Here is an 11,378-nt window from a genome sequence, read left to right on the forward strand (position 1 = left end):
TTGTATTAAAATGGAAAAAGAACCATACTTTCTTTTTAAGGACTCCACATCCAAACCATAGACTGTATATAGAAGACGGGCAACGTAATAGTAATGACATTGTTTTTTGGACTACTGTGCCCTAACGTTTTGTCTTTATCATACTGGCACTCCTCAAGCTCCTTTGCAGACATAAATGTCCAAATTTATTTGGGTAAGAGGATAGAAGAGTGTTAATTTATCGGACAAAACCAGCACCCCGGAAAACTAAAAGCTCAATAACCCCAAGAGGCCCGCTTAGTTTGGTTTCATGTTAATGACATTCGCAATACAACACAGAAGTCAGCAAAACAGTCTGTGCTCATGTCCACATATAATACAACAGGAAATTTGAAATGAGATTTAGCATTTGGTCAATACAAGGAAGAAATTATGCTGTAAAGTTTTCAAGGCCATCATGAAACACTGATTTGGATTACGAAGAAAAGAAGGAAGATTATTTTATTCACTAACAGATGGGGGGGAAAAGGCTTTGGGCAATTTGACCTGCATTTTTCATTTTCCTCATTTCAGTGTTTTATTATTTCGTGGGGCATTAAAGAAAAACGAATGTTTAAAAGCTCTAAATGGCCTGAGGCGATTCAACTTTGACAGAATGCAAATGAATTAACATTTTCACATTTCCACAACAAAAGTGGAATTTTAAAATCATAGCTACTCTGCTAAACGCTACAAAATATTTATAACAATTGCTTGAGACATTAAAAAGTATCAAAGTTTTTGAGCACTGTGATTTAAAGAGTGGATCTAATACTCGTTTGTATCCTGTCCCAGGATGCACACACATGCAGTAAATTATGCATAATTTTATTTTTGCAATTGGATTTCTGATGTCCCCTGAACAGAAAAATATAATCAATCTTAAAAATCTGTGATGTAAACAACGGAATTTTTGTGGAAGAAAAACGTCTACAGGGCATCTTTAACTGCATACAGTTTTAATCATGAAATAATGATAGCATGTCAGTAAAAATCATCACCCTGGGAAGCTTTAAAACAAATATAATTTAGATGCCAGATGCCAGACATCTACATCGTCTTCAAAACAAGACAAAGTAAACATAAACAACCAAGAAAAATGTGGAATATAATGTTATGGAGCCGTGATTTTTTTTCTCACCAGCAACCCAACAGGCCTATTATTTATGGTTTCATAGAGCGTGTCACTGTGTCTCAACATGGTTTAGCTATACTTTGTGACTGAAGGACAATAAATAAACATTATTTGGAAAATGTTGTGGCAGAAATTATAGTCATTTTAACCAAATCTATTCAAACAATGACTGTGTTGTGCGTTTGCCCACTACTGGTTCCTGTAATACGTATCAGCAGGAGTGTACTTCTCCAAAATCATACGTCAGTTTCTGTGCCAAAGCTACGGGGTTTTCTTTAGAGGGGTGGAACAACACAAAATGATTATGGTGGAAAAAATTATTTTTGCCACAGGCCTGATCGCTTGACAATCATCATCATGAAAACAAAAAATAAAAGAAAACTAAACTATGCTGTTTTGAGATATTTCCAGTTCACTTAGGGCCTGAAAAATCTTTAAACATTACAGCTTTCACCAAACTAGCATAATTTAACCAGGTATAACAACTCCACAGGAGCATCACGGTGTAGGAAAAATGGAACCACAATGCATTATTGTGGATGATTGCAGTGCAATTTCAGTCTCGGGTTCAGAATTGTTATATCTCTAGATAGCATGCAAACATTTTTCCTTAACTTCAACCCCAGCCTCAACATTTTAGTAAATGTAACACTTCCACATGAGTCTGCACATTACACCAGGTAGTGAGTGAGAGTCTACCTCGGCAGAGCCAATCAGACAAGAGTAAGGACCTGAAAACAGCAGCAACCAGCTCCTCTTAATAAGCCTTGTGCTGCTGGATGTATTTACATACATTTGTCTGGAAATCAGTATATTTGTGAAGAAGCTAGGTACATATAAATATATATGTAATTTTTAACCTATGCACATATATGTTTGTGTGTCCACTTCCCTATATAAATATGGCTACTGGATGGTTCTAACGTCCCCTGCTCTTATTTCATAAGAGAGTGCGGAAAACTCAGAGTCAGCACATTGGCATGAGAAAAGTCTCTGCTGGAAGCAGATCAGGTCACACATCTGCAAACCCCGCTCATGTCTATGTGTGTGGGAGACCAGCAAGGGAAAGAGTGGGTGTCTGTGTGTATATGCATGCATATGTGTATAAATAAAATCAAGCATGCGTGTCAGAGAGAGAATGACAAAAGTAATGAGCACAAGCACGAGTCCAGCAGAGTCAAATTGCTTTACAAAATTTCCAGTTGTGTTTGTGCGCACGCGGGCATACAGCGGTTTGTCTAAAGCTATCGACTATTAAATGTTTTATGTTTTAAAATCAGGTTTTTCATCTTTTACAGGTGCCTGACGGTGGTAAAGCTGCTACTAGTCAAATTTGGCCATTTCAGAGACAGTTTTTAAAAAAATTAATCAGAACTGGAAAATTAACTGTGCCATTAGGCTTTAATGATTTATTGTGATTTACTGAATAGTTCAAATTTAGTGGTTGAGGTTTTGGAGTTCAATCTAATTTGAAGGAATCAAGTCTCTATCCTGTCTAACCCCTTCCAGCTCTGTTATTTGGACTAATTATATCTGTGCAACATGTACCTTTCCCTTTTGGTCTAAATCTGCTGTTTCTCTCTGTATGTCAGACACACACAAGCACATTCTGAAAACCATGACTGAAGCCCAGGTGTACATGGATGTGTGCAAAATGTAATGGTTTCCAAAGTGCTGTTGAGCTGTCAGAGGTTTTGGAACATAACAGCTGTACTTAATGTTGTGTGTGACGACAGCAAGACACAAACTGATGGCTGTAATGTCTCTTAAAACTACTCGCCTCATGTTTTGAAATTTCTTTTCAGCTGCACAGTAGGCGCTGGTGTGTAATTGCTGTAGTTACACAGCTTTTCACCACATGTCTCATCATTGCTTTTCTCTGCATTAATGCAGAAGTGATCAAATAAAGCATCCAACTGAAGATGCTTTAGCTACATTAGGATGAATATTAGCAAGTTATGCGTCTATAAAAATTGATGTGATGTTTAAGAGACACTGACGACGATTTTTTATATCTGTATTTATACAGAGAATCGATTATGGGTAAAACTTTTAAGTAAAATACTGTTTTCAAGCAACTGCACAAATGGATTTATGAGATTCTGAAGTGAAAGTAAATATGGTTCTTCTAGAAAATAAAAGGCACAAAACACACCAAAAACACACAACCTGGACTGCTCAAAGTGCAGATGGCCACAAATTTTGGGTGATGAATAAGAAGAAGCAGAGCTGGAACTCTGCCTTCTGTGTATCTCATCAGAGTGCAGTGTGCGTCCTAATCAAAACTGCAAAATGAGAAACATTGTTCTCCTGTGGTTCGTAAAACGGTCAAGCGTTCACTGATGAAGAGCAAACAAACTGAGATTAGAAGCTTGCGAAACTGGTAAATGCATGTGCTGTTAATAAAAACGCAATAAGGAGGAAAAACAAAGTCCCAGACTACTCTTTTGGCAGGTGTTTGGATGGTGGTCATTTTTCTGGAATGATATAAACTCGGTTAACCTATTAGTGCAAGGCTAAATCAATTACCATTTCTTAATATATTGTAAACAGTGAAGTCATTTAGTCAGTAAGAAGCTTGATTACATGAATGTTTGCAGTTCCTCTTAATATTATTGTACTGGTTTCATATGATATTGAGTGTCTTTGGATGGTGTTGAATCCAACTGAGCAGTTTAGGTAAATCACAGCTCAATATTGGTGGGATAAAAGAGAAAATATTTAAAAAGAAAACTGCCAATTTCTAGAGAAAATCATAATATTTGTACTCGTCATGCAGTACTTCTCAAACTTTAGAAGCCAAAGAAAGCTCACACTCCACAATCATTAACAATAAAAAAAGATCCCAGCTTAATTTCAGATGAACTAAAAAGTTAAGAATCGCAGTATCAGTTCTTCCTTTTGTTTATTCCTCCTTTAAGTCATATAATTCACTCCACGTTTTCCCCCAGGTGTGCCACCCCCACCACCCACATGCCCACCAATGAAGCCTGTGTAGAACCACTGTCCTAATGTCTTGCGTCTACAATAACAGATATAACTGTACAGATATCATAATCACTCAATTCTGAATTTGATGCATGCAAAGACACCAAAGAAAACAAGCACCTTCTGAGCTTTTTAGAATAGCTTGATCACTTTTTAAAGAAACAGGGCTTCTGTCTCATTCCAGATGTTTGTATTTCTCCACTGAGGTTTCGGTATTTATCAGCATGCTGTTTAACACAGCGGGACTGTACTGTACAAACACCCCGCAGCTGTAATTAACGGGACTTAACGGGTAACAATAGAAAAGTATACATCCGTCACATCCAGCTATGGCTGGCATCCCATCCCAAGCTCTCCAAATTTCTCTTGCAACGCCAATTTGCAGCACAGGAAAAAAAATCCCATTCGTTGTTGATTCTGCTGTAAGCTCTTAAAAGTGCGCACCAGAAGAACAAACGAGTTTGTGATGGGTTGGAAAGATTTTCTTTTTCTTTTTTTTGCGTAAAAGAAAGAAGTGCTGCATTTAAGCTAAGCCTCGAGACGCGCGTAACATGCTTAAAACGTGGAGATTTATGGGCACAAACAACGCATTTCACTCTTTAAAAACATAAACTAACTTACTTCATCCGAAGCGTGGAGCTGAAAACTGCAAGCGCGGCGCAGATTTACTTTTCAGAAGTTGCTCATCTGATGGCCAGCGCAAGCACTAACGGGTTACAAGTCCTGCTGCTTCTTCACTGCAGACTGCTCGGCCCGACTCAGTCCTCACCAGGACGACTTTTACATATCACTCAATCTCAGGATCGGACGCGTGCTTTCCTGGTGCGGTTTTTGCCTTATTTGCTGCTCATCGTCTAGACCACTTGGAGGGGTAGAGACACGCTACGTCGCTTAAACAGAGAAAGTGGGCAGTGTGTCTCGCGTAGCGATCAAGCGCCCTCATCCGCCAGCAATCCACTCTGCTGTGTTGACCACCACCACAGAGGGGGCAGCTAGGGAGAATGACTGCCGGGCCAAACTTCCAAAATAAAACCCCTTTAATACGCTGCCATGCTTTCTGGTGAGAGCAAAAGTGAAGAGAAAGTAGTGACCTGCACGAACATCTTATTAGAGCAGACGAACTGTACTGTAGTTGAATGGGTGTGTTTAGAATAGTTGTTTATGTTGATTGTTAATGTTTTAGATATTTAGGAATGCGGTGAAATGTAGTTTTCTTTATTATTTAGATGATAAAGTCATAGAAGAAAAAACGTTTTGCTTTTCTTTTTCACGTGAAATGTACATTCTCCCCCCAAAGGTTATATAACCATCAGAATAAGCCACAATGTATCCTGTCCTTGTGTGCGAAAGAGACATCGTTTAACTACAGGACACTTCCATAGTGGGGGGACTCTGTCCTAAACTGTAGCCTGTGTTGGTTCACGTGTAGTGTTCACCAGAGACGTCACGCCAAGAGAGGCTCGGCCAGGATTTCAGCTGTCAATGGGCCTAAACCCCCACACCCATAAGCAACCAGTTAGTAAGGACGACCCGCCCCGACACGTGAATAACGTTTCATGCGCCAGCTGTTGCTGCTGGTTTGCTCCCCCCCCCCCCCAGCACTGCATCCATATACGCTGTCTCATTATCCCCACAGAGCTTTTCATTTTTTCCAACGTCTTCATGATTTGACTTCCAATCGATCATCACTCAAATGCGATCAATGCAAAAAAAGTTCAATTGTCTCATTAAAACTACCTAAGCCTAATTTTGGAGAGCTGCAGCCTGCAACACACGAGTGTCCACATACCCATTATGAAAGTACGGATCACGGGCTGTGTAATGTATAAAGCTGAGCTAACCCTTGCTCTCTAAAACGGCAAGCAGCTTCAGACTCCAATTACCAATATCATGATTGGAGTTTTATTAACAAAAACTGAATAGCCTAGGCGAGAGGGGCACTGAGACAAAGAAAAAGACACGGAGGAGGGCACAGAGGAGAACGAGTGCTTGTATTTCCTTGGTCCCAGTGCTTTTTATCTTTCTGCCAATGCACTGATGCAGTGTTGACATAATTTGTGATGTGATGAGAAAGATATGGAATTGGCCTGTCTTTACAGAGCGGAGCTGGCCTTTTATTTTTATAACCTGTCCTCTTCTTGTTTATGAGGTCCACAACTTATAGCTATGGCTTTTCCATGTCGTTCAACTGCAGTGCGCATAAAAAACACTCAGTGAGAGACCAGGGCTGCTCCCATGCAACATAAATACTGTGAATTATAAACTAGCAGAGGAAAAAAGCTCGAACTGAAATAACTTTAATGAGGTTTGCAAGTGTTGTGCGCCATTATTCACTGCTGATCTTTCACTCGACATGTTGTGACATTAATTAAAGAAACAGAAAGAAGAAAAAAAATTGGCACTGAGCATGTACTGTATTGGTGAGTTACAGTATATGACAAAGAGCTGTGATTGGAGGAGATCGGGGGTGTTCAGTGAATTACTTGCTTTGTTGCTGAATCATGTGGAGTTACGCTGTAGTGAATGTGACAGGATAACAATGCATCTGTCCCACAGACTGATGCCACTGCAAGGGCACCGGAGGGGGGTAACAGGGCTGGAATTAGGTTCCCACCATGCAACCACCTAAGCTCTGCAGGGTGTTTAGTGAGCAGTTTAGTTTTAGTCATTACAGCAGCTATCGAAGAGATGTTACTCTTTAACAATATATATCATTTGCCACTGGTTGTTAGAATAACACTGTTGAGTTTTGTTTTATTTTAGGTTTGTACTTTACACCCAAATTGCTTTAGCTTTCCTAAAACAGTTAGATACTGAGCTTTATACCAAATTGCATTCAAACTCTGGTGAGTCTGTTTCCGTAGCGCACTAATGTCAGTGGCTGCTTTGACATGTCAATAATATTTATAGTATAAAAGCAGTAAATGTAAGAAAACAGTGTGCAGTGCAGAAATCCAATATGTCACTTAGTGGAATGACATGGTTCATTTAGTATGTGGAGATTAATACAGCTACAGTATGTTTTGCTTTCTTTTGGATCTCTTTGAATGCCTTTTCTGACTGTTGCTTTAAAACTGTGTTCGATCTGCGCTGACTGCCTGAAACTACCTTTGTGCAGCATGTCACAGCTGTATTCCTGTGATCGTTTTTCTGCAGTATTGTCTTTCAATAGCCATATAATGTATGTTTGGCTGTCTGTTTTTATTTTCCCAATAATGGAAGTGTGCCCTTTGTGTCATCCCCTTCAAGTCAACCGTAATGCATTTATAGTTTCACAGCCAACTGTGGCTATATACAACTATGTCAGCTCCTTGTCACCTATTGGATTAGGATAAAAGAGAGGAGATGGCTACAGGGGGAAAACACACACACACACACACACACACACACACACACACACACACACACACACACACACACACACACACACACACACACACACACACACACACACACGTACTAAAAACAACAGAAAATATACAGAAGGATCACACTGTTCCTGGTGCTTGATCTTCTTTAGTACAGAGTGAATGATGATTTGAACAAGCTCAAAATGATTCACAAATAATTCACCATTAATACTTCTACTAACCTGCCATGCATATGACAGCGGGAGGTAGGTGGGATGGACAGTGAAGTAGGAAGGAAATTGAAGTGAATTGGTGAGATTGCATGGGTTTAGTAAAACCCACAGAGTATCAGCATGAGAACCTCACCATGTGCAAAACAACACAATTAAGAGGGACGCTTAGCTTAATCAGTGAATGCATCATGCAAATGATGTTTTTTCTTTTTTCTAAACCTACTTTAATCTTGGCTGTTATCATAGAATACAAATCAGGGACTTAATTCTAATGAAAGGAGGAGAGAGTGAAGAAGAGGGATGATAGAACACAGAGTTGTTGCTGCTATAAAAGAGAAGTTGGAAAAATACAGCGTGTTTAGCCCGGTGATTTGCAGTTTGAGTCAAATTAATAGTAATAATAGATACTTTGTACATTAGTCTGTATGTTTGCACTGGCATGTTTACTTATATTGTTACCTATTGTGCTTATATTAAAATGCATTATTGGTGCTTGTTTTTAAGTTTGATTAAGAAAATACGACAAAAAACCCTCTAACATGCAATTCAATAATTACTTGTGCACCACTATATACAGACTGGAAAGTAAATATACAGAAAAGCAAAATATGCAACATTATGATTAATACAATATGTCAGATGTTTATTCTAAAGGTGTTGCTTTTTGTGGGTCCATAAAACCGGTTTATACAACAGATTTTTTCGGTTCATAATGAACACCAAATTTTGAAATACTTATTAGCAATCTTGCAGCTCCACCATGTTCTAAACAGGTTTCTCAAACTTCAGTGATTGACTAATGTGTGTGCTATTTCTATCAAATTAAATAATGAAGTTTTCCCCTTTTCTGGTTTTGTTTTTATCTTTGTCAAATTTAGTTTCTGACCATCAAAGAACTTTAAAAATGGACAAAGATGACCCAGTTAAATACAAAATGCAAAATCCAAGCAAGTTTCGACAGTAGATCCAACACATCCTGGCAGCAAAAGCACACCAAACTAAAGTAATGGTTTACTTTCGCCTGCATTCACAGAAAAGTTGTTCATCACCAGAAAGAAGCTTTTTCCCCCCCCCTTTGTTCATTCAGATTGCAACGGCAAACTGAGTTATGAACACTGATAGTGCTGGTCTGTGGTAGATCTCTCCATAAGGCAACACCAGGATTACTAACAAAGGATTCTGGAAAGTTTTTTCCTGCATACCTGCCCTCAAAACAGATCCCCATGGTGTATGCACGATTTAGATTTAAATTGATGACTTCATTTATTAGAGAAAAAGTTATCGCCCCCTTGTTAAATTGCAAATTAATTGTGATTAACCGCATTTCTTGGAAAGATGAGTTCAATTTCATCAGCCACACCCAGGCTTGATTGCTGCCAGACCTGCTAAACCAAGAAATCACTAAAACAGAATTGTGAAAAAGCAACACATCATGCCATGATCTAAAGAAACACATGATCAGATGAAAAACAAAGTCACTGACATATATCAATCTTGGAAGGGTTACAGAGTCATTTCTAAAGCTTTGGGAATCCAGCAAACCGCAGTGTTTTGGTGCTTCGGAACCTGGATGGCTTGCTGTAATTGATGGAACAGTGAATTCTGCACTCTACCAGAAAATCCTGAAGGAGAATATCCTGCCAGCATCTCATGTCCTAAAGCTCAACAACACTTGCAATATGCAGTAGCACAAAGATCTGAAACACACCATCAAGTCCACTACTGAATAGCTTAAAAAATAAAAATAAAAAGGAAGGTTTTGGAGTGGTCTAGTCAAAGTCTGGACTTGAATCTGTTTGAGATGTTTTGGGCTGACATTAAACAGACTATACATGCTCAAAACCCTCAAATGTGGTTGAATGAAAACAATTCTGCAAAGAAAAGTGGTCCACAATTCTGCCACAGTTAACACAGAACACTAAATTGCACTAGGTTACATAAGCTAATTGTCAATTCATGAAATTAAATTACTTCCAACCATTTTTCCTTTTTAAGACTATGATATAATAAAACACTATAAAACCGACACACACTAAGACACACTTCTCTACTTGGCATTTGACCAAGCTTAAATCCCAACTGTGACTCCATTTCTACATGCATGACTTTTCCCCTTTCTCTGTGCACAGTATTTTCAAAACATTCAGCATCTATCTCTCTTCACATCTTACTCTTCACACGTGTGGTATGTCTCAACTGCCCTAGTAGTGTTGCAGAGTCTGTCTTGCATCTGTAAACTGTCTTGGGTCAGTCAATAGAGGCTTCTTCTTCATGACATGGAATCCCCGAGGCCACATGTGCTTGTAGAAGACAAGAGGCAGCTGGAGGTCTGGTACTCATTCACTCTTCCAAAACACTCCCCCACCAACCAACTATTATGCAGAGATGTGTACTAATGGTTCACAGTCTGCAGCTTGAGTAAACAAACCTTGAAAATATCCTTTCCAAGCAAGTTTCGACAGTAGATCCAACACATCTTGGCAGCAAAAGCACAGCAAACTAAAGCAATCGTTTACTTTCGCCTGCATTCACAGAAAAGTTGTTCATCACCAGAAAAAAGCTTCTTCGCCTCTTCGTTCATTCAGATTGCAACGGCAAACTGAGTCATGAACACTGATAGAGCCAGTCTGTGGTAGAGCTCTCCATAAGGCAACACAAGGATCACAGAGCAATAACAAAGGATTGTGGAAAGTTTTTCCCTGCATACCTGCCCTCAGAACAGATCCCCAGGGTTTATGCACTGTTTCCCCCCTTTGTGCAGACTGTGCAAGCATGAGCACACATATACACAGAGAAGTACATAGACAGAGATGTAGGTAAATAAGTGTGGCATGAAGACCAGAACAGCAGAACAAGAGGCATATAAAGATAACATGTCAGGGGTCCGTCTATTACTACCAGAAACAGATGAATTACACGTTTATACAATGGCTGACTCTTCCATCATCTCCCTAAAAATAGATATCAACAGAAAAAGAAAAAATAAATAAATCTGCACTTCAACTGCGTTCAGCACGGGTTAATGCACCCAAATTGCACCAATCATAGCCTTATTCTAACACTGCAAGCCTATGAAAATGACTACTGAGACTTTTGACGGAAGGCCTGCAGAAAAGGGTAGGGGGGTGCACTTTTGTCCATGACGTGGTTACCTAGGGGACTAGAACAAAAGAGCATCAGTGAAGCACATTATCTTGTCAGGCCTTACCTGACAGAAAAATGATCCTATTGTTGCCAGCAGAAGGTGTGAACGTCATCACCAGGTAGACGGAATATGACAGTAATGGTAATTTTCAGAGAAAATACACAGACGCGCGCGCACAACTTAAGCACATTAATGGAGAGACGTGATGATTTAAGTGCTGCAATTCTAGAGGAATTCAGTTTTAGAAATTTCTGCTTAAACCTCAACGTTGTCATTGCAGATTCTATTATATATGTATTTCATGTGTACCAGACACGAAAGAAGCAATATAAGCAATATGTGTGCTGCCATCGACATTGTAGGACTTGTAAACATTTGTCTGTAATAATCCAAACTATCTCTGGGATTGAATACTTTTGGGTAAGAAAATAAATTTGTCTTTTGTTCTGTATGTCACTGAAAACTGGATCCATTATTAGTTTGTCAGAAATCTTAAAAGTGGCATGATA

The sequence above is a fragment of the Simochromis diagramma genome, unplaced genomic scaffold (genome assembly GCF_900408965.1).
Source record: "Simochromis diagramma unplaced genomic scaffold, fSimDia1.1 OVJJ01000131.1, whole genome shotgun sequence".
Classification (NCBI taxonomy): domain Eukaryota; kingdom Metazoa; phylum Chordata; class Actinopteri; order Cichliformes; family Cichlidae; genus Simochromis; species Simochromis diagramma.